Consider the following 8,831-nt stretch of genomic DNA (forward strand, 5'->3'; position numbering starts at 1 on the left):
CTTACCGGGTAAGACTCTCCATCTTTCTCATCGCACTTATCTGATAAGATTTTTGGCTCTTGTCATGTTCATCCGATAAGAAAATTTATTTGGTAAGCACTTACCAAGTAAGCGTTTAGTAAACGACCCCTAAGCTTGGAGCTTTTATTGAATAGGATTTTATGAGATTGAGCTTTTTTATACATCTTTATCGACTAGTTTAGATTTCTTGCATTTGATTTTGTTTTTTTTCCGGTTTTACAACCAACAAATTTACTCTAAACAAACAACTTGCAAGAATGTGTAAAATTTAATACGAACATTGCATGTGACACGAGACAAAAATGTTATTTAAAGAAAAGAAAATTATAATAGACAAAAACCCCCCGAAAAAAAAGTCTTGCCTCAAACCTCCTCCCTCCCCCACCCCTTAAAAATGAAACGTAGCTGTCAAATTTAAAAACCAGATAGCAAAATTTTCGAATATTGAAAATAAAGAAAACCTTTATAATCAATGTAGGTGTCATGTATCTTAATGATCTAAGCATTTATTGCAAAATTCCATTTAGAATATGGACTGTATATGGGTTTGTGTTTTTAACTGATCACATCGTTTTAAAAATCAGATAAAATCAACTAACTTTTATAAAATCATCGCTGGTATATTGGTTAGTTCATTGTTTTCCCTTAAAAAAAACTAACTTCTTGTAAATGTACATTTACCACCTCAAACAAGTTTTCTTGTACCAATGCCTTATTTTCTTTAAAATCTAATATTTTAACACTAAAAAACACATGTAAAAAATAATAATGAACTCAATTATTCAGAAAAATGTAACGGTACATCAGGGATTCCCATCATTCTTTAAACACACCTACTATAGGACGAGTCCATTCAATATCACATCACCTAACTCCATCAAGTAATCAAGCCCAGTCCCATCTGGCAATGCCCTAGCTTTGCTTATATCGTTGGTAACAGGATCAAGAGTCATAAATACGAAGATCCCACAACATTTGTGATCTCTAACTCTCTATATGCACTATATTATCAGTACACCATCCAATATATACCTGTTTAAGAATAAGTTCAACAATTTAAGGTCGGAATTGAGCTGAAAGCACATTTAGAACGTATAAACATGGATCTTTACTAATGAAGTTGGATCTGTTTCCATCTCACAAAAATAATGTTTCCATCTTAGAATTGAATCTAATGGACCAAGTTTGCCAAGTGTCGGAAGGAGATTGGTGGAGGCATTAGATACGAAGTACAAATCATAATTGCATTCACGAGATGTGTTGGGCTTTTGGGTGCAGATACCTACAGCGACTGAGCTCACTAAATTAACACACCCCACTCGGCCCTCCTAATTATGCTCAGACACGTGTTTTTAAGGGTAAATAAGTAAATTAAGAAACTATAAACAAGCAGCTCTCGTAGCTCAGTTGGTTAGAGCACCCGTTTAGTAAGCGGGAGGTCTTGAGTTCGACTCTCAACGAGAGCAAAAGCATTTTTTAATTTTATTTTTCAAATTGCAACCTCTTTTTTTAAAAAATGGCATATTATGCCCTTCTACTTTTGTTTTTTTTAATCAGCCCTAGTTTACTTTATCGTGCCCTACGTCTTTGAGGCTGTTTGGCACTTGCTGAATGGTTTGGTGCCGAATGATTAAGGGGTTTGAATAATTAAGAAACTCTCATGATATAGTGCAAAATGAAATATAATTTTTTTGGTAATTGTTTACAATGAAATTAGGATGCTGAAAAGTTAAGGGAGAACCTGGATACAAAATCATTCAGGGGGTTTTAGAACCATTAAAAGATAAATTTTTTTTTTGCCAAACAAGATTTACATTTTAATGATTCAGATGCTGCCTCTTAATGAAACTATTAAGAGGTAAACAAACAACCCCAAATTTGTCTCTTTGATGATAATTCATCGTAAAACCAGTATTAATATGACTATAAAGTATTTGAGTTTGTTTTTAAAATTTTGAGTACATACAAGTATATACAATGATGCATATAAAAAAAATTCAGTTTTTATAATTTCTATTTTAATTTTTTATAAACAATAAAAATAAAAATTGGAAGAGTTTTGGAAAACAATGGGAAAATATGAAAAATGAGTATTATTATTTTGATATATTTTTCCGTTTTAAATTAAGTGTCGGTAATTTTATTTCATTTTGTATTAAAATAAGTATCTATTTTTAAAAGTAGGTTTTCATTTTCCTATTTCCCCCTTAATTATGAGATGGAGAAAATTTATATCAAGGATAAAAATATCATTTAATTATTAAAATGTAATAATTATGCATTTTTAAAACTGAGTGCCATTTTTTGTGGACATTTATTTAGGGATAAAGAAAGTATATAAGAGCATCTGCAATAGATTTCCCAAAAATGAAAAACCAAAAGTTGTATCTCTGTAAAAATACATTTATCTTCAACAGACTCCGATTTTTAAAGAATCCAACAATGATTATAATATTAAAAGTATTTTATCCATCTATTAAAATATTTTTTATTTATGTAAATAATTATTTCAGTTTCTCCGATTGATAGAAAGATATTAAAAAATATTTCTCTCATATAGCAATCATTTTTTTGGGTAATCTCCATATTTAGAGAAAAAAACCTTCTATTTTCTACTTTCGCCATTTTAGAGATTATTTTAAGGAATCTGCTTGAGCTTAATTTTAATTTAAAATATTTAATTTTATAATTTTGAAATTTTATTGAAGATACTCTGATATGAGGGAGAGAGAAAAAGAGAGCGAGGGAGGGTAGTGATGGCCAAAAACCGGTCGCGGGCCATAACCGATCCTGGTCGAAAAAAGTGAGTCTGGTCAAACTTTATTGTAACCGGTTATGGGGTGCCGGTCCTGGTCAATAAAAAATAATATTTTTTAATGATATATATTTTTAATACATTATAAAATTTGTAATTGGATCACTTAAATACGCTTTAAAAATTCATTTTATTATAATTAAAATTACATTATCTTACAAAATATAGCGAAAAACTGAGAATTTTGAACGTTTTTTTTGTGTTTTTTGTGAATCGAGAACTTGGTATGTACACCCCTTCAACCAAGACAGTTATATATAGTGTTTAGAAGGCAAAAAATACAAATAAAAAACGGCCAAAAAACGGTGATAAACGGCTAGGTTTTTTAAAAATAATGGCTACATTAAAAAACAACTACATTTTTAAAAAATCGGGCCGGTCCATAACCGGTCCTGGTCTCGTGAAACACCCTAAATCCATAACCGGTCCCAGATTTCAGTCATATAGCCGGTCCCAGATTTCAGTCATATAACCGGTCCTTACCAGTCCTGGGTTGGGCCAGTTTGGCCATCACTAGGGGAAGGGGGGGTTTGATTGTAATGGACCAATAGAACAAAGAAGTTGGCCCAAGAGATGATAATGGGCCATTATAAATGAAAACTGGCCCATGGACCAATCTTGTACGACCTCATGTTATAAACAAAAAATAATTGCAAGTTTTAATAGAAGCAAGTAAGTCGGCCTGAAACTCAAAACTGTCCTGTTAAGTTATAAGAGGATCAAAAGGCCCAATAGACGCCATAAGTTATGTTATGCGTTGTTTTAAAGTTTGACTGTTTACCATCAGTTACGTTATATAGTTAGTCTAAAATTCCACCGTTTATCAGGGACTGTTAACCAAGGTCCGGTTAAAATTTTATTTTGTCAAAAATCATTAGAAGATCAAATAATAACTGACATTGTAGTAGAATTATTACCTCAAATTATACAAAGGGGATATAAACCAACTCGCAAACCCTAACAAACATAAATATCAAACTATGAAGTCGTGCCTTACTCTATGCTTCATCTTATTTGCATGACGATCCTCAAATCTACTCTTTCTTGCACACTTTTTCGATCAGATATTTACTTGGGTTGGCATACGTCTTAAAAGAGTTTTGGCCAGGCTGAAACCCAGTGAGAATAAAGGTTTTATGTAATTTTAACATCAACATGTCTAAAGGCATTGTAAGCGATACAGCTAAAACACATTCATAAATACACATGTAGTTATCACATATCGTCTTTGACTTTATTAGCTATGCACAATGGTTGTGAAAATCCAACAGATGTCGGTTAGTCGACTAATTCTCCTCTTTTCCTGGTTGGACACGCTTGTCATTTTCTTATGAATAATATATCCCGACATGGCATACTTGTCATACTCTATGGATAACATATTCCGGTAAAAGACACTTGTCTTGCTCTTGCAGCAATTCCCGTGCAGACCATCATATTCCCATGAAACTCTGTTTCCACTGCGTGAGTCAATGACATACCACGCATAACATACTGTACGGTTATAAACCATGTTCATATGTTCTCAAAATAAATCACGTGCTTTAGTAAATCAACTTTTCATTATAACATTTTCATATGCCATGAACGGAACCACAATACCGAAACAAACCGTTTATTGCGCTCTGAAAACATCACATGAAAACTCACTTTCGATTCTTGGCCTTAAAAGCTTCTTCTCATAGTTTTCGATCTCCCTACAAGTTTGTGATAACAATTGTACATAACTATCTTGACAACACTGAACATTTTTCTTACTACATACAGTGTCGATTGGTTGGCTTTTTTCCATGTGACATTCATCTAAACGTTGTAACTAGTTTAGTATGAGCTAAGTTGACAACCTTTTTTTTTTTGAAAGGCAAAAGGAAGGACAAGGAAGAGAGCTTCGGCAAGGCCATCACCCTCACCAAGCCAACCACTATATTAAAACAAAAACAAATCTAGCAAGAAGCTAGATACAAGAAAATACAACGATACCAAAAACACGAGGGGTAAAAAGACGAAACCAAGACATCCTCTTACAAAACCAATGTAAAAAAAAACTTATCCCAAACAGACGGGAGGACAAAAACAAAGAGACTAAATAAAATAGGGAGAGGAAGACCAAACTTCCCAATTAAGATGGAATTTACGATTTCTGTTTCCCATCCAAAGCTTCGAGACATTTTGAACACAAGGGAATGGATCTTCACCTTTTTTCTTGGTTTTCACCTCATCCTCAGCATGAAGAATTTTGTTCCGCCACTTCCAAAGATGCCAAAGGGCCACAGCGCATACTGATAAAAAAATTATACCAACCTTGCGAAGAGATCCTACTTGTTTGATCAGCATTTTAAAATCAGCCACAGATGAAAGTCGTGGAGCTTTAAGATCCCACCAAGCCCAAATTTTCCTCCAAAGAATGCTTGCCACCGAACAAGAAAAGAAACAGTGATCCCTTGTTTCGACACCTTTTTCACACAGGATGCACTCCAAAGACTGTAACTGAATCCCTCTCTTAGATAGATTAAATATTACGGGAATAGCCTCTTTAAGAAAACGCCAAATGAAAATGTTTACCTTCTTCGGAATTAAGGGGCTCCAAAGACAAGGATCGTTGCTTTCACCATTCGAATAAGCTAGCTCTTGGATTAACTTTGACATGTGTTTTACCGTGAAAATCCCTCTTTTGTGCCAATTCCAAGACCACACATCCTYGCCCGAAGTATTAAAATGCGTTTGAGAGAGTTGCCTTTTTAAAGCTAGAAGATCATCTAAGCTTCTTCCTCTAACCGTTGTATTCCAGTTCCAAGCACCAGACCAAGAACCATTAACATAGGTCCATCTATCTTTGAAGACAGCGTTTTTATCCCTTTCCAAAGCATAAAGTCTAGGGAATATATCTTTCAGCTTTGACCCTTGACCTATGCTTGCGTCTTTCCAAAAGAGAGAGTTAGACTCTTTAGCAATTTGTTTCGTAAACGAGTGAATGACATTCTGACTTTCCATTGTCACATTTCTGCAAGTGTTGACAATAGAAGCCCAAACACTATTTCCAGCCAAAGGCCTATTAGAAAAGAGACCACCACCCTCGCCATAAAATTCAGAAATTACATCCTTCCATATGGCATTAGAACTAGATAGRAACMTCCRGAYCCATTTTGCTAACAAAGCATCATTTTTTATTTTTTAAACAGACAACTCCCAAACCACCTTTTGACTTTGAGCACAAAATTTTCTCCCAAGCGACCCAATGCATTTTTTTCCCTCCTTATGTCCCCAAAAAAATCTTCTCTTTATAGATTCAAAGTTGTTGATAATTGACTTGGGCGCTTTGAAGAGAGAGAAGTAGAACAGCGGAAGGGAAGATAGCACCGACTGTATTAGTGTAAATCTTCCGCCTATGGAGAGGCATTTTGACTTCCAGTTTGACAGATTTTTTAGAAATTTGTTTTCCACAACAGACCAAGAAGCTTTTTTCTTCATGTTACCACCAACGGGAAGTCCCAGATAAATGAAAGGAAAAAAAGAGGCCTTGCATTTTAACATACCTAAGTTGACAACCTAGCACTTTATTTAACTCCAAACCCATGATTTCAATACTTGATGAAGCCGAAAATTTTGGGATAGCCTCGGCACGAAAAGCCCTAGCTAAAAAAGCCTAGAAAAGCATCGTTAAACCAACTTTAAAAAGTCCGGTCAAACCCCTTTCAATCCGAAGTCTGGCTCAACCTGAAAACAGGTTTAGAAGGCTCGGGTCCTTGATTTATTTCCATATTCAATTATAACGAAAATACCACTGCATCAGTTCTTGAAACTTCGATTAATAATTTCATGACATGACTTGTTGTAGCGTTTCAAATGCTTATATCTATTTACAAAACCAATAAGAATTTGAAACGCTACAAATAAACCTAGCATTTTCATTTCATGGATTTTAATATTTCACCCGAAAATAATATATTTTATTTTATATATTTTCTTTTCGATATATAAACATGTCTGTATTTTATTCTATTATTTAGTGGCTATTGCAAACCAACAATCTAAACCATATTACATATATTCAGTAGATGAGATAGACGGTTAAGATTGTATATGTGATTTGTATAAATCACCCAATTTGTATTTAAAACTCCATCTATTATAATAAACTAAAATCCATTAATTTTTTTAAATATAAATATCACATGTTAGAACTATATATTATATATTTATGTTACTTTATCAAAAGTTGTTGAGACCATATGCATGGTTTGTATATATTTGAGAACATGGTATTGTATTTGTGATTTTTCTAAGTTAATGATTTAATGGTCTAAAGTTTTACGGTGTCAATTTTGTGATTATTGATAAGTCTCGTGTTAATTTTGTGATTGTGAATGTTCAGATTGTAGATCTAATCCAAGGGTTGAGAATTGGTCTTACGTGTCTCACGAAAAACCCTTGGTCTCACATAATAATGCAATTACTGTTAATTAATTTGTGTCGAGTTTTTGAATAATTCGGTTGTTGGTTCTCAGAAGTAGTGACTTACATATGAAGTGTTTATCAAATATTAAGGGTTGAATACAAATACAATAGAGGGATTAAATACAAACACGGTAGATTTTTACCTTTTAATTCTATATTATATATTTTGTATAAAACAAAGAGTTACAGATTTGCTAATGAAATTAGGAAGATAAGAAATGTGATTCTAAACAATCTGATTATAACAAATTTGCTAACATTGAAAGAGTTGGGGGGGGGGGGGGGGAAGTACTTTCAGATCCGAAGAACTAAGAAAGTCTTCAGAGGGTGACATCAATTTTGCCTAAGAAACACTCACAAATAAGTTGTTTTTCAAAACAGGTAAGTAACAATGAATGATAATGTCGACCTTTTATAGTCATCATTGCATTAAATGTTATTGTTCAACTTTAACGTTTAACACCCCAAAATCACATTTGCATATAAACACATATTTCATATATCATGAAATGCAATTTACACATTTGATCCCAATATATACAAAACTACATTATAAAAGTAGCTACCAAATTTTTCTACATAATCCAGTACAAGACTTGTATGCATAACAAGTATTCAGGTACAAATAATATCAAATCATCCCAAAAATCCACATGCAAGCAATCATGAACCCCTCTATAATTTTCCTTTCCCCTTTTCGCCTGACTGTATATGATTTTATAATGCACATTTTAAAACACCAAAATAAGGGTTAGACCATGAGGTTTAGTGAGAAATCTCTTTGATTGCTATTACAATGTGAGAATCACCAGAACACTTTTACAAAACCTATATTTGTATAAATAACAAATAAACAATGTTTTATCAAACAAACTTTTTTTGTCGCATCAGAATGATTAGACAACATCCACTTATTGAATGAAACAACCAAATAAACCGTTTATATTATAACACATAAACTTGTCGCATCATATAAATAAAATCATAATATCCTCACATCATAAGGGTGAGACAACCCCCATTTATTTCGCATCACCTAGGTGCGATAAACCATCTCATCGCATCCAATACATGCGATAAGCACATATTGTCGCATCAATAGGATGCGACAACTCAACTTGTCGCATCATAAGGATGCGATAAAATCAACTTATCGCATATAAGATGCGATAACCCAAGATCATCGCATTATAAGCATGCGATAAACTCAAGTCATCGCATCATAAAGATGCGATAACATTTCTTCATTTTGATTAAAAAAATCTCAGTTTTCACATTCAGTTGATTATGTTACCCTTATCCCATAATACATCTCTCCTGATTATGCTAGCCTTATCACAAAATACGTCTCTCCTGATTATGTCACCCTTATCCCAAAGTACACATATCTTGATTATGTCACTCTTATCCCAAAATGCGCATATCTTGATTATGCCACCCTTATCCCAAAATACATTTATCCTGATTATGCGACTTTTATTCCAAAATATACCTCTTCTGATTATGTCACATTTATCCTAAAATACATCTCTCCTAATTA

At 33.3% G+C, this 8,831-nt stretch overlaps 1 non-coding gene across 1 annotated transcript; it reads left to right on the plus strand.

Moving 5' to 3' along the window:
- The first annotated feature begins 1,413 nt into the window (after window positions 1-1,413).
- On the plus strand, window positions 1,414-1,487 carry TRNAT-AGU. Its single transcript has one exon. It is a non-coding gene; the product is annotated as a tRNA-Thr (tRNA).
- Window positions 1,488-8,831: the final 7,344 nt, after the last annotated feature.

Source organism: Cynara cardunculus (genome assembly GCF_001531365.2).
Source record: "Cynara cardunculus var. scolymus isolate 2C chromosome LG 7, CcrdV1, whole genome shotgun sequence".
In the NCBI taxonomy this organism is placed as follows: Eukaryota; Viridiplantae; Streptophyta; class Magnoliopsida; order Asterales; family Asteraceae; genus Cynara; species Cynara cardunculus.